This window comes from Ambystoma mexicanum, chromosome 7q (assembly GCF_040938575.1).
Source record: "Ambystoma mexicanum isolate Mex_15411 chromosome 7q, UKY_AmexF1_1, whole genome shotgun sequence".
NCBI classification, from domain to species: domain Eukaryota; kingdom Metazoa; phylum Chordata; class Amphibia; order Caudata; family Ambystomatidae; genus Ambystoma; species Ambystoma mexicanum.
This window is the reverse complement of record NC_090941.1, coordinates 322,839,284-322,866,640: the sequence shown is the minus strand read 5'-3', so window position 1 is coordinate 322,866,640 and position 27,357 is coordinate 322,839,284.

Below are 27,357 nucleotides of genomic sequence, written 5' to 3'. Positions count from 1 at the left end.
GACCGAGGTTAACAAACAGGTCCACCAATGAGAAAGGGATGATTGGTAGGCTTTTTAACACACCCCATAAATACACCCACACACACACATACACACGCATCACTTTCTCTTGCCACACCTGCCTCATATGTACTTAACAGCTATCGTTATGGAAGCCCGAAAAAAATTGATTGGGAAGGCCACTGGCAATTTTATAGACACACACTGCTACTCTGCTGACCCCTGTCTCGCCACACCCCTTTCGCACCCCCATCACACCTCATTTTGCAATCCCTCCCCACCTGTGATGCAGTTGTTTCATGGAAAAGGCCTGCCACCACCAAATAAAACCATATTGCAAACATTATTCTTGTATTTCAGCATTTGTTGTCTCATTCCTCAGTACATTCTTAATTGATTGTTGAATACTCCAAAAATCTCAGAGAGATTGTGCGCATTCTGTGGCTGGCTCCTCCTTAACATTTGGACTGATTATTGTTGACTGAACTGCAAGTCTCATGGTTTGTGAGAATGACCATTGATGTCATTGTCGTCCCAGCTTTTCAAGGCATAATAGCAATACCGTTGTTGATGCTTCATAATTCACTGATCAACTGGAAAGCCTAAATGGTACGATTTCAAGCCCAACACTGTCAGAAACACTGTCCTACATTACCACCATGTACATTCCCAGATGTAATGGCCTTAGTACTGATAGAGGGGACCCAATCCGAGTGCAAAGCTTTCCAAGGCGTAGTCTTAGCCAGTGATGTGTACTAGCTACAACCACATAGCCATTAATTTCTAGGTGGTCTTCATCCAAAAGAAGGACTATTATGAATACCACCCATCCGTTGACTATGCAAAATGAATGACATCACAACAACACATGGCTTCCCTTTTCTCGATCTGTCATGATAAACTAGATGCAAGGAGCTTCCATTTACTGCTTAAAATTCAAAATCATAGGGGCATACAACCGCACACATATACATCTAGGTTACAAATGGAAAACCATTCATTCATTAGTAACTTTATATAAAAGTATCACAACAAGTAAAGACAATAAGAAAAATAAACATTCAGCATATTGACACATTGATACCACACAAGATAATGAAATGTTTAAAATCATATTGCATTAATACAACGTCAAATAATACAATGTTTAAGATCATATCGATCCTTAACTTATACAGCAGGTGAACATACACCGTTTTGATCGCAATTGATTTATGAACTTACTTATGCGTTACCATACCTTTTAGGAATAAATGAAACACTAAAGCCAATTAAAGAAGGCCTCAATTGAAAGAGATTACAGAACCTTCTGTCAGATTGTACTTTTTGGTATTATTACTCCTTCATTATCTCTAACTATGACTATTTCAGAGAATTTGTGGCTGAACCGCTTTAGGCATCTGAACAATGATATTTCAGTAAATCTAACAATGGTGGATAGCACCAGTAATCTTTTGCCCAAGGAGTCTTGAGAAAAACGAATATGTTCAACCCTACAAATGGAGGCTGCACTGAAAAGCCAGAAAAGTGGAAAAACCCTGTGGACTAATTTTTGACACATCGATTTATTTAAGTCAGAACAGACAACATCGTTTCCACTCCTGCCAAAACTCTTCAATAATATCAATGAAAATGACTTCCAGGACCAAAGGGCACATTACAAATACCAGGATTGTCCTGTGTACTGCAGATTAATTTAAAATTAATTTGTAACCTTCACAATGATTGAGAACAAGATGGATTGTGTACTGCTTGTGCTGTGTTCCGTTTTTTCTTTTACTAACAACGTTATTGTAATATTTTGGACTACTATGTAGTGATCCATTTAGATGTTTCAGTGCCATTCTCTGTATCCTTTAGTTTCCACATGCAACATTTGAAGACATGCTCACCTGAAGATCAATTTGGTCTAAGACAAGACAGCTCAGTGTGCATTTCATTAGGCTACACTATTTCACCTGAAGGAAATCCATGCTAAATTGTAGGAAATCCTCAAATGGTTAGATCTCCAAACATATAAAGATGTACAGTTATTCCTGGTGTTTACACTTTATAAATGACAGTGAGTCCCTAGGTATTCCACAAACATTACACCCTTCACAAAATGGTTAAAGAATATTATCTATTTTTCTGATGGAGGTCAGAACAACAAGACACATTTGAACCCCTTAGACGGGCTTTTACTGTAGCTCCAGTGTCATGTCATCCAAATCCAGATGTTCCATTTCTTCCAGAGACAGATGCATCTAATTTTGCATTGGGAGCCAGTCTATCACACACCAACATCCTAACTAAAGAGACACATCCTTTGCCGTTCCTTTCCAGAAAGTTGACTCTCTCCAAGTGCAATTATACCAACTTTCGTGTTAGAATCACTGCTTACCTGGACACACTATGCACACTATGCAGAATGAGTGTTTCTCACTTTCATGGTAGAAGTGATCTTATACATCTGGAATTTCTCAAAACTGTCTGCAGCATAAGTCAAAGACAGTATTGATAGGTTCATTGTTTCCCACTGACTTAACTACAGTATCACATAGAAATCAGCTCTGCAGAACAGCAAAGCACATGCATTGTCCATGAGGTATACCCCATGCAATGAAAAGAAAGAAGGAGCGCCTGTTCCATATCATACTGATAGAAAATATTGTAGCTGCTCTAAAAAGGGAAGTGAAAGGGCATTCACAGCTGTGTCATCTGCACCCAATCCAAAATAACTCGCAAAGTCCATACTGGATTACTTTGTCTGATACTGATATCATCAATAGTTTGGAAGGAAGTTAACAATAAACTGGGAGTGTGGATCATTATGCAATACTTGAAAATCCTAGGGCATTCATCCAAATGTAAACCTAAGTATCTCAGCCCATGCGTCATTACATGAATGATGAACCCTATGGTATCAATGGGCATTCTACCGCACCTATGCACAGACATCTGGTATCGATTGTCACATGCAGTCCTGGTGCACCAATATGGCTGAGCCACAATTACTAACCCTTTCAATTTTGGAGGCGGAAGGAAGCAAATACGTATATGCATTCATGATCAATGGTTCAAAGCTGGGGAAGGTGACACAACTTGTGTTCTTTGATTTTCTTGTCTGTAGTGTGAATCGAATTGTTGCACTCAAACAAAGAGCAAGAATGAATATATCCTCTATAATTGACCAGTGATATGATTGTTGTTCCTTTCTGCCCTTAATTGACTACTTTAAAAAGAAAACGATTTGATGTATTATCTATTGCATAGATCATCGGGTTCTAAATGATTTGAGTTGGGGGAATATATTGGCTAAGCTGAATTCAAAACTATCTCAATCGGTCCCCATGGTAGTGATAAGGCATGAACTGAGTTTTGCCTCCCTGGAGATAAATATCTGGTGGAAGAAGTTGTCTGTCTATTGAAAAATAAACAAAGTATGCCCCAAAACGCTGTATACAGACTTGTAACAGGTTTACCAAAATGGAAGAGTAATTATTGTGCTTATATTTGTGCAACGATGTGAAAAGGTAATATGGACCATAGTTCTAGAGGTGTCTAACATCAAAGATACAAAGCTCATGACAAGAAATATGAGAACAAGATTGGTTGTAACACCTACGTTCTATTAAAATATGCAGTGTACAAAGAATATGGGAACTTTGAGTTTTCTCAATGCATCAAAATGCCAGTTGAAGCAATAACACTTATCATGGTTATTTTATCACAGATGCCCAAAAAAAGATACAGTGCCACAGTGAGAAAAAGCTAGACTGGCAGCACTCAAATACCAATCTATCTAGGTAGTTACACTTGCAGGACTGCTTTATCAGAGATACCCAGTTAAATAAAAGTCAAGACAAACTAAGAAATGGCTAGATTGGCTGCATCAAAATACCTCTCTACCCACTAATACCACATATCATGCCTGGTTAGCCTGGACATGGATGACCATTACAGTTTATCAAACAATCCCCACCCCACCCACACCCACACATCCCCTCTCCCTCCCACCCTAGGCCCCAAACCCTAAAAACAGCTCCTCTAACCAGAATTACCTCCACCTCCCTCTTCCTCTCCCTCTTATAATGTACGCATAGCGTAGTAAAACCAATCCTTAGTCTACTGAAATTACTTTGCTTCCATTATGGTCTCATGCTGTTTTTGAGTCTCACTCCTCCTACCATCAAAATACTCCTGCCACGAGGCATAGTAAACTGACTCTAACGGGGCAATTAATGATAGTTACAACTACCCCCAAAATTACAGCGTACTTCTCAGTTGCGTCTCTTCCTCTTTTTAAGGCAGACAAATGGATCTCCAGTACCTGGTGGATTCATGCCATCAGCATCACCTGGGAATTTGGTCAAAATAGTTCCTAGTAGCCGTAACAATGGTGAAAACAACAAGCAAGGAAAATTGGTGTTAGTCAAACTCACGGATACCAAATTAATCGACTTTATGAATACTTCTGCAAGCAATCTTATGCATATTTGTGTGCTGAAGTCGCAGCCAGAAATGGAATTTCAGTAGTGAGTTCTATTTCAGCATCACCAGGAAATGTTTCAGTCAAACACGAGTTAGGATCCTACAAGACAAGCAGTCCTTGCCCAAAATCACCATTCAATGTAATGAAACTGCTGACCGTAACTGTTGAGTCTTTTATTATTTATTTTCCTATTCTAGTCCTTTTAGTAGCTCCTATCCAGTAATTGTTTGTTTGTTTGTTTGTTTATTTATTTATATAGCGCACCTAACCCTTAGGTATCTTGGTACATAATTATAAGTTTGGCAGTACATTTCCGGTGATACTGTGTTGCCGGTGGCATCCATTCCGTCACCTATGGCAACAGAACCACCGGCAAACTACGACCTGTCAGCCGTGCGCATTCCGGCATGCTGGAAATTTTACCACCGACAACACGGAATAACAGTGAAAATAGGCAAATATTGGTTGCACCGTAAGCCACAGTGCCAGTGCCACAGTTTCGGGCATGTCCATCCCAGCCGCAGCAGCAAGCGAAACAGTGGCAAAGGAACAAACGGCACCGGAAAACCCGTGACTGAAAATAACGTGATCACCGGAACAGTAAACTCTCCATTTTGGAAAGTACAATCAACTTAAAATCAGCAGTTTCCAGTAGCCATCCACACTTCCTGTCTGTGCAATCTCACCACCACCAATGGCATCAAGGATACCAGAGAGACAGCAGCACTCGCGGACAGCATTGTCCAACATGCTGGGGAGCAGTTTGTAACAGTCCACCGTCGTAGCACCCAAATGAGAAGAAATTGTATCTGAGAGGAGGTTGCCCAAAAGGTATCAGTGCTCGGAACCACCCCTGTGCAGTCCGCAACTGCCACAAGCGGTGGGATGATGTCTGACTGAGGTTGAGGAACCTCCTGTCAGCCCACCGCAGGCAATTAATGGCCACAGGTGGGGGAACATCCTTACCGATACGTTTCATGTTGTAGGAGGAGAAGTGCAAAGCATGGTGCACATGGAGGTGATAGAAGGCGTCAGAGCAGCAGAGGCTGGAGCTGGGACACCTGGTGAGGACAGTGAGTTTAAAATGCCACAACATAATAAACACACCTGACAGTTAGGCAGCTCTCCCCTTGCCACTGGAGTGTGGGTGCCCAACACACACCACAATTCCACTGCCTAAAACCACATAGCCACTGGGACAGCGCCAGTCCCTATTGTCCGGGTTGTCAGGCACTGGAAAGTAAGTCCTCATTGCTGTGGAGGCACACATAAAGCAATGGGCATGAGGACATGGAAGCAGCGGCACAGACAGAAACGTTGGCGGTGTCACTGTGTATACCATGCTGGAAGGTGTCGGTGCCCCTGGAAGGCCATAGCAGCCAGGGGCAATGGACACTGCAATGCACACTGGGGGTGTGGTTGCCCGGAAATGCTATTGGTATGATGCTGCCAGCACCCTCATACCTGGGCCGGCAGTCCTGTACTGCGTTCCATGGAATTGCACTACACCACAACAAACCCATACACACGCCCCCCCCCACTCTTCCATGGCCAGGAGCAATGTGCACTGAACACACATTCACTGCCATGCATGCACCAAACGCACCCTGACACAACCTGTCTTGCCAAGTGGAGACACCCAGCTGCCATACACACATGAACAAGTGCAATGTCGCCCTACCCAGTCCACAACAGCACCAAATCTGCTCTGCGATGCATGGAACCACTCAATTGACTGGTCAGTTTAACATAAACCTCAACCCCCTGCTCACCCTGCCATCTCCACCATACCACTATAACACTAACTTGCCAGTATCACATTGCCCATTTCCCAACTCCCAACTCATTTCCTGCACCAGTAGGCCCTCCCATCCCAAACATGTTCAAACCCGTGAAAACCATGTCACGTGCCCCGTCTTCCATGCCTGCCCCAGTCCCACCCACACAAGAAGCTACCTCAAGAAATAGCATGTTCCCCAGACACAGATGCTAGGCCCTCTGGTACCTACCACGTAAAGCATGTGTGTCTACTGCACCACAGCATCCACAACAACCCAACAATGGCAGCCCTCACTCTTTGCTGGTTGGATGACAGAAAGGGCACAGTAAGAAATTCTACCAAGTTTTCAAATGAATAGCAGAAATTCAGATTTAGATGTATGTACTTTTCACTCTTTTTCTTATTCTTGCTGCCAAGTTAAATGTGTTGAAGTTCAATGGCAAAATAAGCATTTTATACCCAAAAGTCACATGTCCCTTTTTTATCTTTCTTTCCAAGTGTGAGCAAATGCAAATCCTTTGAAGTTAAATGAGGGGCCTCTACCTGGAGAGTGGAGCTTTCTGCACCTCCCCTGGAAGGGTGAGTGTCCAAGCCTGCTATTGTCTTTGCCTGGGGCAAAGACAAATGTCTAATGAAGTTCCTTTGTTATGAGTATGCAAGGCCTCTCAGCAGCAATTATCCCTTCCTGCCAGCAGTGGAGGTGTCAACCTTTCCCAAGCTAAGGACTGTGAAAGCAGGGTTGTTTTTTTCAAATAACTGAGACTGGGTCTTCTTTAAGTTCACCTTTTAAATCTTTCATTTGAACATATAAAATTAACACAGTTTATAGGTTGATTTTTCACTTTAACATTATCAATCCTTTGACATTCTTAAAGAATTAAGCCTTTACCCAAGAACATACTTTAAAAACAGGTGAATTTGCCTTTCATTCATAAAAGGCACATTAAACTGATTTCTTTAAATCCGATTTTCATCTGCAGCAAATACACATTTTAGTCAGCATAGTTCTTCCCTTGAGTGCTGGAGGCAAGGCGGGAACTGTGCTCTTGCCCAATCATAGCCTTGTGGGTGTGGGTAGAAGGTCTGCCCCTACCATAAACCTTAGTGGTGTCATTTGGCATGATAAATAAGGGAACCTCACAACACACAGACAAACTCCTGACCTCATCCTGAATTCTGCGTGGCGCCCTGTTCCTGAATTCTCCCTCTTGTTCTTGATTCCAGATTTCTATGCAAAAGCCAAGGCCTCAGCATTGCTGAACTCTTTTTCAGCTAGGCCCAAATCCTGAAGCAATCCCAAAACTTAAGGAAAGCAATTTGATCCAGTTTGGCTTGCTGCCATAAATGCTTGCCTGCTCCAAACTCACCATCCACTGATCTCCGGTCTCCAGTAATCAGTCCAGTCTGAGGTGCCAGTCCAGGTGACCAGAACCACCCTGCTGACCTAACTCCACCAGAGGTGCCCTGCTGTCCATTGTTAGACCCGACCCTTGGGATGACCACAACTCTTGACGGTCCAAAATCTTAAATTCAAGTGGAGTGTAAGTATTAATAGGAATCATAGTAAACCATAGCATATTTTGCCTTGCCTTGTCCTATCCCAAATCTCTCAACCATCCTATCTTCACCTTAAGAACCTATAATATTGTCAGAACCATTCTTGCAACCCTGTCTGTGATTCTTAGTGTTAGCACCGATCTTGTCTTCATTTTGTTTTACTAGATCATAAGCCATTAGTGATTTTGATTAAATAAAGTAATTCCCATAAAGTAAACGCGGTATCACCACTTGAAGTGTTACAAGCAGCCCTGTAACTGTGGAGATTCACGGATGGCATTCTCTTTTTCTTAGCCATTAATCTAATTAACTAAAATCAACCTGTCATTTTAAACCGATTTTCTGCTATTCTCTGTTCTAGTTGTCTAAAAACGCCTCTCATTTAACATTGCATAACTTCCTCAATTTGATAGCTAGAGACTTCATTTCAACTCTGACTTAAACATAAGACCTTTAGCTACCTCCCAACACAAAAACTGCATCCCACAATAGTATATTTCACCCGTTTGTCTTTAAAACTGTTCAGTGAATGTTAGGCGGGAAATCGCATTTCTGCAAAGTTTTACACGTGTGATTTTCAATTTCAAATATTTCCAAACTTCCATTAAGATTCAAAGTGTGTAATTTTGCTCATACCATAGCTTACGATTGTTAGCATCTTTTCAATGTTGTTCCCATAGGAATTTATATTGATTTAAGGACTTTTGCAACTTTTCATTGTTTTGCTCAGCCATTTTCGAATGTCATTTTAAAAAGTGTAAGATTTCCAAAACGCTTTTCTCTCTTGTTTGGGGAGGGAAGGTTCTATCTAAATCCTGTACACTGTTCTTTATTCCTGATTACCTACTGCTCCCTTACATCTGTGTAGAATTGATTATTTGTGAGTTGAGAAAGTTGCAGGGGGAAATCTTAACTTAAGCGCTATCTTTCAAACAAGCCAAAAGTTTTCTTTTCTCTGATATTTTATATTCTGTGTTGCTAAAAGTGAATTCAACTACATTACCTACTTTCTTATTTGTATTTTCACCACATTGGTGATTGCTGCCCCATATATTAAAACATATGTTTGATTTGAATTTTAAATAAATATTTCCTTTACCAACCAGCCTGATTCCTTGTCCATTGTGACCTGGGGGTATTTTGAGAAGGGGTGGGATATGAGTGGTATATCACTCAGAATATTGAACCTATAGACACAATAAAATAATATTTCATTTGCGGACTGCATACTAGGCTGAGACCAGGGTGTATTGCCTGATGGAAATCCTTAACAATGAAATATGTCAATTAATTGCCACCACACAAATTGAGCCAGTTAAAGATGTTTTAATGGTTTTTTTTGTACAAAATAACAATTAAAATGTGTTTAACTGGCGCAATTTGTGTGGTGGCAATGAATTGATATATTTGTAATGTGGTTTGTTTAGATACTTTTGAATATCATGACTCTGAAGTTCTGGACAAACATAGAACCAAAATCTTCATATCTTTTGTCCATAATTTTACCGTTTTAAAGTCTAAAGACTTTTTAGTTTGAATCCTAAATAGTAATCAAATTTTGTTAACTTTAGTCACAATTCGCTTTGTAAAAATACATTTTCAAAGAATTGTTGTTTTTTTTGGAGTATTCCTTGCTATGTTTAATGTATTCATAATTTTCTTTTAGTCTACAATTGTGTATGTATTTTTAAACCATATTGCATGATAAAAATAAAGATCAATCTACCTTGTGCTCTATAGTTGAGAAGGTATGCCCAGGATTGTCACTGAGCCTTCTTTTGGATGTGCAGTGAAGCCAAGAAAGATAATGTCAGAAGAGGTTACTTATACACCTGAAAATCCCTTTTTTTGTGAAGTCAACAGACACTTACTCCAATCAGTTTGGCTTCCCACAAGGACCAGTTCCACAAACAAGATGGCTGTTTATAGTCTTGTAATAATGGGACTTTTGACATGAAGGAAACAGAAATGGTGGGCAGAGAATTTGCCCTCCTACAAACACAGCGTAACACAACCAGATATGACCCCAGGACTCATGCATGACACCCTCATTATCACAGCGACAAAAGCCAGGGCACGCCAGAGACAGAACAGAGGGAGATTCCCCCAGTGCTACATAAGGTTCCACAACTGCACATTGTATAGAGCACACAGAGATAGCGTTAGAAGTCATCACTGCATGAGCACAGCAGCGTGGCAGGAAATGCTCCTCCTTCCTTCGGACGAGCTTAGTGCAAACTGCATCAAGGCCTTCCCTTGTCACCACTGTAATGGTCTCTGAATGACACAAAGACACAGAGTCTCTTTTAGAATGTTGTCTTTATCTCTTCTCTCTCTAGCCAGAAACTCCGCTGACTGATTACTCTGCACTTCTTCTCCAGTTCCTGTCCCTTTCCATTTATTTCTTCACTTTAATATGTGTCAACACTTGTGCATTAGACCTTAAGCTTCTAGCCCTTCTTCTGAGAAGCCACAGATTTATATTTGAAAGCTGAGGACCGACACGTTCTCCTTGGATATATGTGATTTTTACCGACCACAATTAAAGAGTGGTACATTTCATAGGAAAACCCCAAAACGTAGTTGTTGTTTATTTTATTTGAGGGTCCCCCACACCCCTCCAATTTTCTACCCTTATAACGCCACCCCAACCCCATCCTGACCCATTTTAAGCCCTTACCCCACTTCCTTTTATATATTTATTTAATCTTTTCAGAGTTTTTCTGTGTTATTGTCCGCTCTGTTATGTACCACACTGTAATGTTTGCAATAAAATGACTGGCTACTGTTCTCCTCCATTTGGATGGAGACCTGCCAAATTTCTCTGCCATTTCACTAAATGCATGGTTGAAGTCTGTAGCTGAATGCACAAGAACATAATTAAGTACCTAGGCATATAATTACATGCCTGAGAAATGCCTAATACTTTGCCAATCCTTGTTTTTAAAAGGATGTCAGTGAAGGGCACACATAGTGCTTATAATTTGAGTGGCTGAAGGCAGGCCAGGTTAGGACATTTTATTATACCAGTAGCTTGTTTACAGCTCTGATTAATTAATACACTCTCCTCTATCTCTCTTTCTACATATGGTGCTCCCCAGGGGTCTAACCTCCCTCCCTGGCTTTTCAACCAATACCTGGCACATCTTGTCCACTGCATTGCCGGTCTCTCCCCACCTTTCAGTGTGCTGAAGATGGCACTCAGCACATTTTCAGGCTCTCTTCCACCACCTCTTCTCCTTCTCTCATTTCTGACTGTCTGTCTGCTATCCAGGAGTGGTGTGCCGCCAATGATCTCTGCCTTAATGCCAGTAAGAAAGCGATTCTCCTCATCGGCACTCCTGCTCCATCCTTTCCTTTCACTCTGTGGCCGGCCTCCCTCAGCCCTCTTCCTGCTCCCACCTGTGAGGGTAAAAACCTTGGGGTCATCTAAGACTCCACACTCTCCTTCTCTCCTCACATCTCTGGCATCTCTAAGAAGTCACACTACCAACTGCACCGCCTCAGAGATATTCTGCCTTTCCTCTCCTTCACCCAGAAGCTCACTGTTTCCACAGCTCTGGTTCTCTCTAGGCTGGGCGACTGCAACAGCCTCCTTCTAAATATGCCTGCTTCTACTCTCTGCCCTCTGCAACCCATCCAAAACAGGACTGCGAGACTTGTCCTTGGCCTCAAGCCCAGGGATCGTATCCCTCCAGCACTGAAATCTCTGTAATGGCTCCCAGTGGCTGCGAGGATTAAGTTCAAAACACTCTGCATTGTCCACAAGGCCTTCTGAGGCCTGGGGCCTCAATACCTCCAAATCTTTCTTCGTAAATATCTTCCTTCTCAAGCTCTTTGCTCCTCCAACTCCCTCAGGGTCAGTCGCTTCTCCAAGCAACGAGTTGGTGGTAGGTCTCTTTCTTTGACTGGGGCCTCCCTCTGGATCAGCCTCCCTGCCTCTCTGAAACTTAAGGAGAACCATCTCCAGTTCCGGAAGCACCTCAAGACCTTCCTCTTTGCTTCCTCTTTGCTTCTTCTTTCTCTCTTCGTCTCCTTTGCTGAACTCCTGGCTGAAACTGAAACTGCACTGGTCACCTAGCTAGCCTCTGATCTCGGGCCCAGGTGCCCTCCCCACCAGTTGCACAACTGCACTGCCCCCCTGGTAACCCTTGCACTTCGGGTCTGTTTTCTGTATCCCTACACTCCCCCTACCAGCACTTGGCAAATTGATGTCTGCACTTACCCTTTGCACTTGCCACCAGTTGGCCATACTTTTTAAAAGCATTTTTACTGTTTGATCCCATGTACTGCACAGCCCCTTCCCTCACACTTTCCTCTCCCCCCTCGCTGCACTTGCGCGATCTCAGTGTAACCTAGCCTAGTAAAAACTTCGCGCCTTAAAACACTTGTGTATAGGCGCGTTATAAATGCCATATCATATCGTACCATACAGCTGCTTAGAATAAATACTCTCAGGTACTTCCAGCACAAAGTTTGATGGTAAGGCTTGTGGAAGTTAACTCAAAGAGATCCCAGGAGGATGTGTTTTGGGTGGGGACGGGCAAGAAGTAGATGGGAATGGCAGTAGGGATTAGCATGGCCATGGGCAGTCACGGGGTGGAAAAATGACCAAACAACACTTACAAGCTTTATGTCCCTCCTCATATGCCAGCTAAGCTCTAATGCAATCATTTTGGCATATTGGCGCTTTAGTGCCACCAAATGGCCAAATAGCCAAAACTAAACATGCCATGCATGGGTGGCCACTGAGAGTCCTTTTGGGATATCATTCTAAAAGTACTAGATCCAGGACTGTAAACTGTTCAGGATGTTGGTTTATAAAGAATGCAAAGAAATTCATTCCATGATGGGGTGGCGGACATGTTGTGCTTGTGCCATGGACACTTTGTGTGATGGCAAGCAGATCCCAGTGACGCCACACAACACACGCGGGGCTGTGCAATAATGAGGTGGATTCCCTTAGAGTGCTCCCCTACAGACACCCATGCAGATGTTCACTTTCCTGCAAGGCTGCATAGTCATCATTTTCACTATTTAGACGTTCATGCTGTCCCTAAGCCTTCTCTGGGTCGGTGGAGTGATTGACACCATCAGGACCTGCTGGAAAGGTCATTGGGCCTCATTACAACCCTGGCGGTAGGGGGTTAATGGCACTGGTAGAGCTGCCGGCGCCGTTAACCCCCTACTGCCTCATTACGAGGTCTGCTCGTGGGACCCGCTAAGGACGCCTGGTAAAGCCAGGCGTCCTTAGCGGGTCCCGCAAGCAGACCAGGATGCTAACAATGGGCCCGTCATTAACGGGCTCGTTGTTGGAATCCTCCCCATTCCCATTGAGCCCTATGGGGGCTCAATGGGAATGGGGATGCACCGGGTCTGGGTTACCTAAATGGGGAAATACTGAGCCCTCCAAGGTCGGAATGGCCCGGTATTTCCCCATTCAAGGACCCGGGACCCGGTACCCGGTATGGGGGTAGCCATGACGCTAAAAGCGGCATGGCTTTCTCCATACTCGGAATGAGGCCCATTGTATTCATCCGGCACACCCCGACAGGGCAGTGGTACAGACAGACTATTGTGGCGCAGCAGGCACCTCTGCCATGAAGCTGAAAGTGCAGCTGCCCCTGCAACATGAACATTCTCTGCACCTAAGTGAATTGCACTTTAGCACAGCATAGCTTTTCCAGAACATATTGGGCCCAAAATAGGTGTCACACTCCCAAATATGTACAGAACGTTTTTTATTTTTTTTTATTTCGAGCAACCCTGGCACTCTACCATAAAATGTGCATTCGATCAAACATGCTCACATTATGATACTAATAGTAATTAAAACCTTCATTTTGGCAGCCCAAGTATAGGTATCACCGGCTGTGAGAAGTGGCAAGACGTGATTTGTCATTTTTTAAAAGGAAGAAGTCATTGATGGATGAGGACTAAAAGGATTCGTCAATTTACCCACGACTATAACATCACTAGAGATGTGGGAACCCATTTTCCGTATGATATTTTATAAGTCAGTCGGAGACATATCAATTTAACGCCGCTATACTTGCCAATTTATGGCAAGCCTCCTCTTCTTTTGTTACCAGTGGAGGTATTGCCTTTCACTCCGCTATTTCTATGAAAGAGGATACCCTCGGGATCTGCTTGGGGTTTCCACATCCTATTGTCTGGCCCTTTTCTATTTCTATTTACTGAGACTACATGTGTGCTCGGGGTAGAATACTCTATATCAGTTTAAAACGATATCATCACATTATTAAATCTGATTTTAATTTGCATTGGAAGTATGTAAATCGAATGCTTTTATCTTTTGGCGAGATTCTGTTGCCGACGATATAATTGAGTCTTTTTTTGTTTGTTGTTTAGCTGTGGGCACTGTTGGAACAAAGCTCAATTTCTGAAGCTCGACTCTTAGTTTCAGTGAGCATGAGGCAAGCATTTTAATGAATTTGTGTGAATAACAGCCTTTCATGCAGCACTCACTTGGATGTAGCAAGAAGGGAATCCCGTGCCAAGAAAACAGTGAGTGTTTTATGCGTGAGAAGCTCCTTGACGTACCCTCAGGAGCTTTTATATAATTCTAAAATGGCAGGTAGCTTCGTGCACGGCTAATCGTGGCATCGGCGCCTCGAGCGTGTGGGGGTGGCTAACAATGCACTTCAGCATGAAATGTATACTCCTCCTTTTGAGTGATATATGTTGGACTTCGGTGTTCCAGTTTCTACACGCCTACCTAAGTGCTGTCTTTTGTGTAACACAAAGCAAACAATGGCGCTTTGGTGATACTGATCACCTCTCCGCTAATTGCCCCGTTGTCTTTCGGTGAAGGTGACATCAGCAGCCTTGTGGCCCTACACAATTGTCAGATGAAATGTCAAGGAATGTAAGAGCTATACTTGGCTAAAGTAATTCGTTGGCACCTACATTGTGGATAATATGTACATGAGATTCTTCACCACAATGACTCAATACACGCTCAGTGTCAATGACAGCGTTTGGATTCCCAGAAGTTTTGTGTTAAAAATTAATTGATAGTCAAGACCACAACAGCAATGTTGGTGATCAACAAGCCATCAATGTAAGCTGAGATCTTCTTGCTTTTCTTGGCTGCTATTTCTCACACCGAGTTATGCCCAGTGCGCCAAGCAAAGGCTTGAATTCTTCCATGCAGGGGTGTTGCTATGTCTGGAAAAGATCTGGGGCTACACTAATGTCGGGACTTTCGGGACTCGGGCTAGCTATCCTTTTGGTTGTTGCCCCCTAGATTCTATCCCAGGCTACAACCAAAAAGACTCAGGGTTGTAGCACACTAAGCCCCCCGTAGCAACGCCTCTGCTTCGATGTGATCAGCGCCCGCCCTAAACCCTTGTCACAGATGAGTCTTTCCCCAACCAGGACCCTCACTTCTTAAATGTAAACGAAATTAATATATGTCCGGCCTCTACAGTGGAAAAAAAGCATGGGTGTAACAGGCCTCCCTGCAAGCCTTGGTGGGGCCATGGAGAATCCACTAATGAGGGGCCTGCGGACTCGCTCAAGGCCTGTGCATGTGGGTGCCAGAAATTGCAGGATTCCCTCACCACATTTTTCAAGGAACAACCTGTGATGAAATGTCACCTGCTCTTCAGGCGCACTGCATTGATGTGGTAGGATATGATTGGTTATTTATAATGCACTTAATACCCAGAGGCTTCTAAGCGCGGACCCGGGGATCAAACCTGTGTTGCTCTGTGTCGTCTTGCTTCCAAGGCAAGCACGTTGCCGCTGAGCTATCCTCTCGCATTGACAAGGGTATACAACTACTACTCAGCCCCAGACTCCTAGTATACACATAGTGATCCCAATCATGAAGGTGAAGCAGGCACAACCTGACACGTATACCTCCTTCACTGCTTGTGGTAACGGGGGACGATGCCAGGCTGCACTCGTCAGGAGGGGTGTGAGCTAGCAAAGAAGCATCCAAACAACAATATTACTGTGATAGCAAAATAAAGCGGTAGATAGGCAACAGTCTCTGTGGCGATGTTCAAGTTCAAAGGATATGTCCATAAAAGGTCCAAAGTAGAGTCTTAGATGTCTCTACGGCCCTAAAACCAGGAGAGGGTGATAGCACCAAGACGTCGAGTCGGGCTTCTTAGCACTTTTAAATGAGTCGAGTAGACATTGAGCCAGTGTGATGCAATCAAGTCGGGCGCTCCCAACAGATTGAGTCAGCATCAAGATGGTCGAGTAGATTTTACACAATGCAGTCTTGATGTTTGGATCGAATTGTCTAAAGAACAGCCAATTCGATGGTCAAGTTGGTGGCTCCAAGTGGTTGAGTTTTTTTGATGAGGTCCAGGCGATATGATGCAGTACTGCAGTGGAAATCAGCTCAAAGGTAGCTAGAGTGTTAGCAGGGGATTTTCAAACTAGAGACTCAACTACTGGAAGCAGTTCTAAGAAGCAGTGAATGCCAAAGAAAGCTAAGCAGGTCGTGCTGCAGGTGGAAACTGTCTCAAAAGTAATCGAGTTGGTTAAAAAGTGGTTTGTGACAGTACAAAGGGGTTTATTTCATTCCTGTTTGGTAGGGGACCTTCCCAGCCATGATGGTTGCCAGAGAGCACTTGCAGGAGCTGTCACCTCCAGTAAGCAGGATCCGGGTTACCTGTGTTGAGGCAGCAGGCAGGCCTTCTTCAAACAGCAGTTCACCCCAAAAGGTATTCTGGAATGGGTGAGGGAATGTCTTGCTCCATTCTTAGAGACTTTATTTTCACCTCTATGGCCAAGGAATTTAGGCAGATACATCTCAATAAGATTTCAGGTGAAACCTTCTTTTTCTGATTTCCAATGATTACTCACCCTTGGGGTAGGGGGGGTCAGGGGCTTATACAGTCAATTTGCCAACGTGCACTTGTCCATTTCAAGCCTTCAGCAAGGGTCTAATCCAATCCTGCAGCTGTTTCAAGAGCTATTACCTGATTTCAGTCCTAATTTCGCGAGTGCTTTGTCTACAGGAGGTGAGGAGGGGGCACAGGAAATGTGAGTTTCCAAAGACATCCCAAGATTGTGATCCTCTCTTTTGGATGTAACTACTCTCCTGGGCTACTGTAACTCCTTCGTCTCCCCTGTTTGGCTTACATCAAAAAGACTCCAGTAATTGGACCACTGTATCGTGCTTTCTTCTCTTTGTAATCTTAGTTTTCGTGGCACAGTTACGGACTAGTTCTCTTCTTTTCTATCATCCGGTACTTTCTCTGTGTCCTGGCTCAACCAATTTTCCCCTGTTCACTCACCTATAGCCTTCCCCAGGGCTCTGCTCTTGCCCCTCTTCTGTTTCCCTTGTAAACCATCCCCCTTGTCGCTATTATCTCTTCCCTTGGTGTCTCCCATCACCTTTATGCCAATGACTCCCAGATATTATTTTCCTTTTCCTCCTTATCTTTTGAAATCCATTCTAATCTTTCTGCTTGTCTACTTGCCATCCAGTCTTGTATGGCTTCTCACTTTCTTCACCTCAGTCCCTCCAAAAACCTAGGTGATTTTCTTTCCTGCTTCCACTGTTCCTCCCCTATTTCACCCCCTTCTATCATCTTTATCCAATCTTCTTCTATTACGCCCTCTGCCATGGCCCATAATCTGGGCATTATCTTCTACTCCTCTCTCTCCTTCACTTCCTAAATATCTTCTATTTCTCACTCATATCAGCATCAGCTATATAATACATGCAAGGCCGGTCAATTCTTGCCACTCATGCCACTAAACTATTTCTCTCTTCATTGGTCTTTTCTCGTTTATTCTACTGCTCTTCAATCCTCTTTGGCCTTGCTGCTTAAAACCTGCCGCCCCCTGATCAAAATATAACTATTCTATTCATCAATTCTTTTCTCTATCCCCTTGTGAATCTATTTGCCTTACTCTGTCCTCTCTGCATCAGCTTTCCCTTGAATCCAGTTTATTGTTTCATTGTCTCTATTTAGTTTTTAAATGTCAGAACCATCTTGCCCCTCCTTATCTTGCTTCTCTTGTTTCTTTCTACTTCCCCGCTCGCTTTCTCTCGTCTCAATCTCAATGTTTTAGACCAGAGCCCATCATCCATGTAGACCCCCGCCCCACTTCTGTTCTTTTTCTCTGTGTGCTCCAAAATTCTGGAACACTTTGCCCCTTTCAAATCTCATCCCTATCTCTGTTCAAAAACAACCTTAAAGACCATCTTCTATCTTCCTGATCTAACTTTCCACCCTGTTTGCACATTTTCTGTTACTGTACGACTTATTGTTTAAACCATCACCATAGTTATGCTAGAGTACTGGTTGAAAGAAGAAGGGAGCTAAGAAGAGTTCTGAGGACAGTGCTAAAAGAAAGGGGGGAGGCTGATTTGCTCGACCGACTAATTATTAAACTCAAGAAGGAGTACGGCGCTTGGAATGCTGACCACATATTAAGAGTGGTTTCCTGCAAAAACACTCAAGAGTTATGGAGCCTTTTAAAAAATGAGAACTCCCTACACTTAGCTCTGCAGACCAACATTGTCTCAGAGGCGGCTTGGATAGCCCATTTTAAAAAGCTTTACTCAGCAAGTGGTGACAAAGATGAACCCATAGACCGGGGTCCTTGAAGATGAGACAGCTATAGAGATAGATGGGGATGCAGAATTTATTCATACATCAATAATCAAACTGACTCAGGAAGTTGGCAGAACTTAGTACTGTTTTATTTGTAATTATCTAAAACAGGAAGATACAACGGACATCAACGGATGTCGCAAAGCACGATCTCAGTGAATTTCATAAAAAAACACAACTTTTATAATAAAAACTCTTCATCATTAATGTCACACTACGTGGCAAACTACAAAGACCTACTTGGGGATTTGATTGGTTGACAGGGAACAATTTGACAGGGGTTGTGAATGGGTCTCTAACATCAGGTGGACAGCTAAGCCCTCCTCTAGTGCAAGTCATCTTCATCATCACAAAGTAAACAACGCTTCATTAGTTACACAAACTGTAGAGCTCTCTGTTAAATGGCCCTCTATAATTCATTGCCACGCTTGTACCCTTCTGCAATATTCCACATGCTAGCAGCACGCAGGCTGTTAGCCCAGGTGCCTCTGGGCTGGTCTTGACCATAGCTTCCCACCCAATTAGCCTGACAACTATCATCACTTTTGCCGTCTGCCATTCAATTAAGACTTTCAACTTGACCTTGCAGAAGCTCTCTGTGCCTGAGAATGAAAGGGAGCGTGGCATGGCTTTATCTTCTGGTTTCGGTGTAGCTCGACCCAATAGTCTATTTTCCTCTGACCATGTGACTGGAGACCACGTTTTCAAGCTCTTTGCTGCATATAATACTATTAAATTATGAACTCTTGATGCCTTCAGTGTTTTTTTATTCCACCTCAAACAGAAGTTTGTTTCTTTCTCACGTTTTTGTAGCTACTTGACAGGCAACCAGGCTCACGGTTGCCACTACTCTTGGTGCTGGTCCAGCCAGCCTTTCTTGGATTCTCCTTCACCATTAGCTATTTTCCAACTGCCCCACACTGATTCCTTTCCATTTACAGGGTTCAAGCTTTGCTAAAGTGCATTGTGGAACATCCAGGTTCTTTACATTCCTATGTATATACATTAGCTCATCATCGCAATCTATTCACTACGTAGCCAGCCTCAAGATTACTTAGTCTACTTGCGTTACAGCATCTGTACAATTGTAAAATTACTTTGCATTTTCTTCAGCGTTTCTTTGCATGAGCATGTTCATTTCGAGACCGAAATGTTGCTCATCGTTCACACCTCCTCTTCAGATGTTATAGAATATCTAGGTTCTTTTGTCTTGTGTATCTTTTCAGGGCGCATCAGTTCTGCTCTGCATGACGTCACCAGTCTTCTTTGTCGCTCATTTTCACACTTCTTCCGGTACTCTGTCCAGAAGACCATCATATCTTCATGAATGTATATAGGGTTTTTCGCTATTTCCGGTTCCCAACATATAGGCAACATGGGGGTGGAGCTTCTGGTAGGGGCTTTTGACTCTTCCTCTACAAAGAAATTAGCCAAGATAGTCCTTCTGCCAGAAAGTGGACAGTCGTCTCCGTCTTTGAAGACATCAGTCTCAAATTGCTAAATCCAGTTCATCATGGGCCCCGGGACCTGATGGCTTATCGAATGCCACTCCCAAATCAAGACCCGGTATTTTGGGCTTCCTTCAAGAGGTGTAAAACTGGTTCAGAATCATGGAAAAAAAGCACTGATGATCCCGATATTCAGGAGGGGTAATAGGGATGACACAAAAAATTATCACCCTATTTCTCTCCTTGATGTTATTGGTAAGGTCTTTGGCTCACTGTTGCTTTCCCGCCTGTCCAGGTGGGTTTGTAGGGAAAACCACTGCAACAGGTTCCAAACAGGTTTTGTTAGGAGTTTGGGTACTAGTCCCAATATCGCTGTCTTGTCGATTCTAAAAGGGCATGCTGTGGAAGGCAGGGGGAAGTTCTACATTGCCTTTGTAGACTTTATAGATTTTGACAGTGTAAACAAATCCTAATTATGGGAGAAACTGTCTCTTTAGAACTGTCCGGTAGACATAAGGGAACAACTTCAATGTCTCCATAACGGAACTTCAATGAGCGTTAGGCTGAACAAGGAGGGCTTGTTAATGGAGGAAATTCCTACATACAGAGGGTTGAAGAAACGGTGCCCTCTTGCACCAGCGTTGTTTAACCTTTTGGTGTCTGATATTGGGCACAATTTACTAAAAGCTAAGAACTTTCCTCCTGCCATTCGAAATGCCAAATAGGCTACTTACTATATGCCAATGATCTTATTCTGATTGATCAGACAGCCATTGGCCTGCAAAGCTCACTTAACCTCTTGGAGGAATATGTAAAGGAAAATGATATGCAGATCAATGCCGCAAAAACAAAGATTCTGATACTAGAGAAACCACAGCGCAGACAAAGCCTGAGGTATTCGTGGTGGTTGGGCTCCTTTCGAAATTGGACAGGTGTCCGTGTTTAAATACTTGGGTGTCTTGATCAACATGCGTCCCATTGAGACAACTGTGGTTAAATCCCTGAGAGAAAAAGCTAAAATGATGGCAAATCAAGCAAAGGTTATCTGTAAAAAATATTGTCGCTTCTCCATGATTCCAACCTTGGAGTTTCATAAACTTAAAGTGATTGCCTTCCTGGCCTATGGTGCATATGCCATAGTCTTTTTTTGTGATTTGCTGTGGACGATGGTGGAAGGTCTGTTTTGAAAGAGGGTCATAATCCTCCCCATGGCAGTACCTATTCAGATTATTCGGCGAGAGCTTTCTTTGAAGGCTAGGGTAGATTCAGGCTCACTGTCTTTATAAAGGAAATGTATTTTGGCGGTAACCCCCCTCCCGCTCTTTAAGATTTTAAAGAATGAAATAGATAGGGACAAGGGGCGAGCATTAAACAATGGGTGACAAAGTGTAAGCACTTGCTTGAATGACTTGGCTCTTCAGAGGAAGAATTAAAGAGAAATCCGAACAAGGTGAAAATAAAATTCTTCTGGATAGACTGGATTCTTACCTCTGAGGGAGCCAACAAGAACAAACTATTTTACCATATGAGACATGAAAAGAGGGGGTTTGGGTCCTTGCCATAATACCTATCCAAATTCCCTTATAAGCTGCTTCAGATCTCAATTCATGAGGATCCGATTGAACAGCAGAAATACTGTCCCTGAAAATAAGCCGAGACCCATAAAGGGCCACTGTAAATGCTGTGGGACGGAGGGAACTTAAAAACTTTCATTGCTTTTCTGTCCCGAATGAATGGCACTGAGAACTATTTACTTTACACCCTTTGTGGATGCACAGAACACTTTATCTGTGGAAGAAGGGCGGCTGCTTTTAATTAGGGGGAAAATACATCCCTGGTATAAGCCACAGTCTTGTTTTTAGACATTATTTTTAAACCAAAGATGAAGTGAAGCTGAATGTGGGCTAGGAACTGTATTCTTTTGTTTCAGGCTGTAAACGTGTGTTTGTAGGTGCAGTTTGATGTTACGATATTAAATGTACTATTGGATGGATGGTTGTAATTGCAAAAGGTTTGTAATAAACCAAATGCTTTAGAATTTCGTAACATCTTTCCAAAAATGCATACTTAATCATTCACGCTCATACAATCAATCGGTCTAGCAACCAATCAAAACACATATCCTGTGTGCACAGAAGCTGTGGTGTCACAGGGCAACACACACACGGTTGTCTGTATGAAAATAACTGAGAACCAGTCCAAATAATAGTCATTGCAAATGAACAGTAGAGACAGGGTAAATTACAAACAATGAATCATGAATGACTGCAATCCACTAGCAGTGTTTGATTTGTCTATCTTGGTAAAGTGCACAAAGTGTCTAGTAATTTCAAAAAGCATGTTTGGCAGAAAAGAGCTGCCTCGTTCTGGCTACAGATTAATGCTGGATCCTCTTATAGCAATTCTTGATTGTAGGGTGGTCTACTCGAGTTTCGGCTGGTATGGCTCTGTGTGTGTCGGTGAGCCCAGCCTTCTTCAGGGACAGAATTTCTACTTATGCTGTGAGTGATGTGGACCTCCTGATAAAACTTGGAAAAGCTCCAATGGTGCTGATATCCATGGGGAAGGCCTCACAGTGCCTGTCGCAGACCAGAGACTGTCAGGGGGCCCGGGAGGTCAGCAAGCATCCTACAGAGATATGTCTGTACATAGACAGGCGAGCAGGGCGGGGGAAATGCTCATTAACTTTACACTATTTGTCCTTTGTTAAAGACGATCCACAGTGTTGTCGGGTCCGAATGCAGGTAGCCCAAATGTCCAATGACTGGACAAACCACGGTTCTGAAGCATAAAAAAGATTCCTGCATGCATGGTAGCCGACTGAATTGAGTCAGTCAAAGATGGTGATCTAGTGGTAAGCTGGTTTAGTCAAAGATGATAACCCATGAGTGCTATGCCACCGGCACTGTCCTAAATCACGGCATCTGCACTGGTGGTGGGCTTTCCCATGAGGCACTTTTATTCAGCTTATCCTCTGAAGTTAGGGTATATCCGGTGCTCTTGGGAAGGTGACACATCTTCCCAGACAGAACAAACTGAGCTTCTAGGAATGGATACAAAGGGTTTGTTTTGGGTGAAGCTCCTCCACACACAAACTTACACAGACTCTGATCTCTGAATGAGTCACTATTGGATAGTATAATTGTATATCCCCATAGACCACTGTATCAATCCTGATATTGTTAATATTTATAAATCTGCCACCAGGACTTAGAGCTACACAGTTATGCATAACATTGGGGTCAGGGTTGCCCAAGGTTAAGTACAGCCCTGTTTGTTGGAACTCTGGGTTCCACACAGCAGACTGTTGCAGGAATGTACATGTTACTCTGTAACTGCCATGTTGCCAAACTGCATGCCAGCTTCCAAGGGTGACAGTAGGCAGGCCCAGCAGAGTTAAATGTTTGCACTATTCCTTTCAGCATGGGCCAATAGAGAAGTAAGGTCTGATTTACAGATCACAATATCTGAATTACCAGCATCATTTTGTATTTACAACTAGAAAAAATCGAATACCAGTATGCCATCACAGATGGCATGGTGTCACATCACCGTTATTTTGTGCTCTGACTCTGGGTGAAAGCATTATGTTCTCTCTACCTTCACTGATCATGCACTTTCGTGTACACTCTGGATAGCAAGAGGTAGTGATCTTGGGTGAAGTAGGCAGTGTATTTTCTCTCAGAAGTCACACGAGGGGATTGTGGGAAGGGTCCATATTGACACATTAACCATTTAGAGTACTTCTAGTACTAATGGATGTGGATGTCATGCAGGCAATTTGCCTTTGTGGTTATGGAGGAATGAAGGGGACATTTAAGAAACAATGGATTGATCTCAAGTGGACAGGTAGTGCTTGTGGGCCCATGCATGCCTCCTTTGCAGATATTTGATATTGACCTTACATAACTATGTGTCTAGTTCTTTCTCTGTGTATTTATGTATTTATTTATTTATTTATTCGCATTTGTTAAGCGGACAGGCAGCCCGTAGGGCATCGTGGCGCTCGTTACAGATATGAACATGACTAGTTATACATACAGAAAAGTCATAACTTAGTTGCAAGAGAAAAGTAATAGCTATAGGTGAGGAGGAGAGAAGAGAGGAGAGGGTCAGAAGACAAAAGTTGGAGGAGTTAGTTGAACAAGGTGGTTTTCAGTTTTTTTCGGAAAGCAGTGAGAGAGGTTTCTGCTCTGAGCGTGCTAGGTAATGCGTTCCATAGTTTAGGTGCGATGTAGGGGAAGCTTATTCCACCTGCTTTAGCTCGCTTGATGCGTGGGACCCTAAGTTGGTTGGTGTGGCATTGTCTCATTGGTCTATTGGAGTGAGATCTGACTAGCGTGTCGGAGAGGTATGAGGGTGCAGACAGGTTAATACATTTGTGTGCGGTGGTAAGTATTTTGAATGTAATGCGCTCTTTGACAGGTAGCCAGTGTGCTTCCCTTCTGGTTTGCGCGATGTGGTCCCTTTTAGGTATATTGAGGGCTGCTCTTAGTGCATTATTTTGTGTTATTTGGAGTTTATTGAGATTGGAGTTGGAGGTGCCAGCCAGTAGCGCATTACAATAATCTAGTTTGGCTCCAATGGTGGCTCTGGCAATGGATAGGCAGTTATCTTTAGTTAGGAATGGTTTGTTTGCATTAATGAGCTTAGTGCTCAGGGCGGAGGCAGAGACAATGGAGTTGACTTGCTTGTCCATGGAGAGTGATGCGTCAATGTGGACTCCTAGGGCCTCATTACGACCCTGGCGGAAAGGGGTTTGCGGCAGCGTTAGCTGCGCCAACCCCTTTCCGCCAATTACGAGTTCCCTTTCCGCCATGGCGGTTTCTACACCTGCTTTTAGCGGGTGTAAAAAACCATGGCGGTAAGGGAACTTGGTGTTAATTACGCCACCGTAATTTACGGTGGCGTAATTAACGCCTTCCCCACTCCCATTATGCCCTATGGGGCAAAAATGGGAATGGGGAAGGGTAAATGGGGATTGGGGATTTACCGCCCCGCCAAGGTCGGAATGGGGCGGTAAATCCCCTTACCGCCATGGCGTTAACGTAGTTAGCGCCATGGCGGTAAAGTCACGGCCCTGGCGGTAACTTACCGCCAGGGTCGTAATGAGGCCCCTAGTGTTTTAACCGAAGGTAGAACTGGGATGACACAATTGTCAATGCAGAAGTTGGTGAAGAGGGGGTCGAGGTTTGTGAGAGTGGATTTTTGGCCAAGGATGAGGATTTCGGTCTTGTCTCCGTTAAGACATAGACCGTTTGTGGCCATCCATGCTTGGATGGTGGCGTATATATTCTGGAGGGTGGCTGCGTCCTGGTGGTAGAGTCCTGTGAGCGGGAGGAGTACTTGGGTATCGTCAGCGTAGTTGGTGTATGTGATCCCAAGTGTGTCCAGTTTATCAAAGAGAGGTTTGGTAAAAAGATTATAGAGGGTGGGAGCCGTACATGAGCCCTGAGGGACTCCATACCTGATGGTGGTAGGCTCTGCGTTGGCTGTATTGGAAAACACTTTCATCACTCTACCTTCGAGGAAGGAGGTGATCCAATTTGTGGCTTGTTTGGAGAAATGTGCGGCCTGAGTGAGATGGTTGGTGAGGATGGCGTGGTCGACTAAATCAAATGCCGCCGAGAGGTCTAGGAGGAGCAGAAGGGCCGGCTTGCCTTTATCTAGGATCAGGGTAATTTGATTCTTAAGATCTAGTAAGGCGGTTTCAGTGCCATGACCTTTGCGGAATCTGGACTGCCTTTTTCCTAGGACAGAGTTGTTTTCCAGGTAAGCCTGTATCTGCATATGTGCAGCTTTATCTAGGATTTTTAGGAGAAATGGAACCGTAGTAATGGGCCGATAATTATTAGGTTGGGCAGGGTCCAGGGTTGGTTTCTTTAGGAGTGGGCGCACCCACGCCTCTTTAAGGCTGTCAGGGACTTTGCCTGTCTTGAATGAGGCGTTAATGAATGCTGTGATGATTGGTGCGAGGGCTGTCGCACATTCTTTAATGATGTTGGGGGGGCATATATCTCCTTTGCATTGAGATGGTTTGAGCTGTTTGAGGATGTGGAGAGTGTCTGACTCGGTGATTGGGGAGAAATCGAATTTGGAGGTGTGCTCATCTTTGGTGTTATTGACGGAGAGGGTCTGTTGGGGGTGCAGAGCCTTAAAGTGTTCTGCTATTTTATTTTGAAGAAGGTCTATTTTATTTAACATTGCTGTTTGAATGCTGTTGCACCAGGCCTCATCCTTAACAATCTCATCTGTGCAAATTGGGGGGATAGTGAGCTCTTTAAAGATGGTGAAAAGCTCTTTTGAGTGGGAGTTGGCTTCCAGGATACGTTTATTTTAGGTTTCTGATTTCGCCTTGAATATGGCATGTTTGTATTTTTTAGAGATACTGAGAAAGTCTACTTTGGTGGCGTCACAGGGATTGGCCTGCCATGTTTTGAGGGCTTGGCGCTTGCATTGGCGAAGATTTAATAAGTCCTCTGTGAACCATGAGTTGGAGTGAAACGATTTTTTTTTTTTTTTTGTTTTCAAGAGGGGCTGCGGTGTTGATGGCATGGGTGAGTGTGTCTTTGAAGATCTCTGCTAGTATGCTGGGGTCAGAGGAGAACGGTGGCGCTAGGCAAGGGATGTTGAGAAGGGGACGTATATTGTCTGCTGTAAGTTTTTTGGCACTTCTGGCTAGCATGGCCGGTGCTGGTATAAGAGGTATGGAGTAGGAGGTTATGGGGATGCAGAATTGAAGGCAGTTGTGATCAGACCATGGAAGGGCTGTGTTGGAGTTGAGGGTGGAGCCACAGTTGTGATCAGCCACCCAGCCACCCAGTCCATAAACCACAACAGAGATGAATATATTAGGAACAAATGTATGTGACTGCCGATGCACTTCCTTGGAGTCAGATAATAATTCTGAATGCACTTGTTACACTCAACACAACAATGCTACTGAATATTTTCACCCACGTGGGTACACATCCATAGACCTGAGCCTTTAGTCTACATATTTTAGCACGAGAATGGCTACCATAAATTACAGCACAGCCTGACCTTTAAGTATGTGTACAAATGCACGCTGAACTATCACCAGCAGCATTCAAAAACCTATTCCAAAATCATGGTGCCAAAACCACATGATGCACATTGCCAGATTGCTGTTTTCACTGCTGACCATCCACCCACACCAGTCCTATTTACCAGAAACTTGTCACTAATACAAACAGCCCCCATCGATGGCTGGCTGCATCACTACCCAAGATGCCCAGCCCTTCTGGTTAACATGAAGCCGTACCCGTCATGGCCACAGGCCCCAGAACACAAAAAAACACACCATCTAGTGATGGGGGCAATGGGCCACTTGACTCACTCGTGTCCCTTTGGGACCTATAAACACAGGGGCCCTGGCTGGACTCAGTCCTGGCGCCTTTCAGGCTCATATGCAGGTGTGAGCAGGAACACTTTATTTCATTGCAGGAGTGCTTTTACTTTATTTCA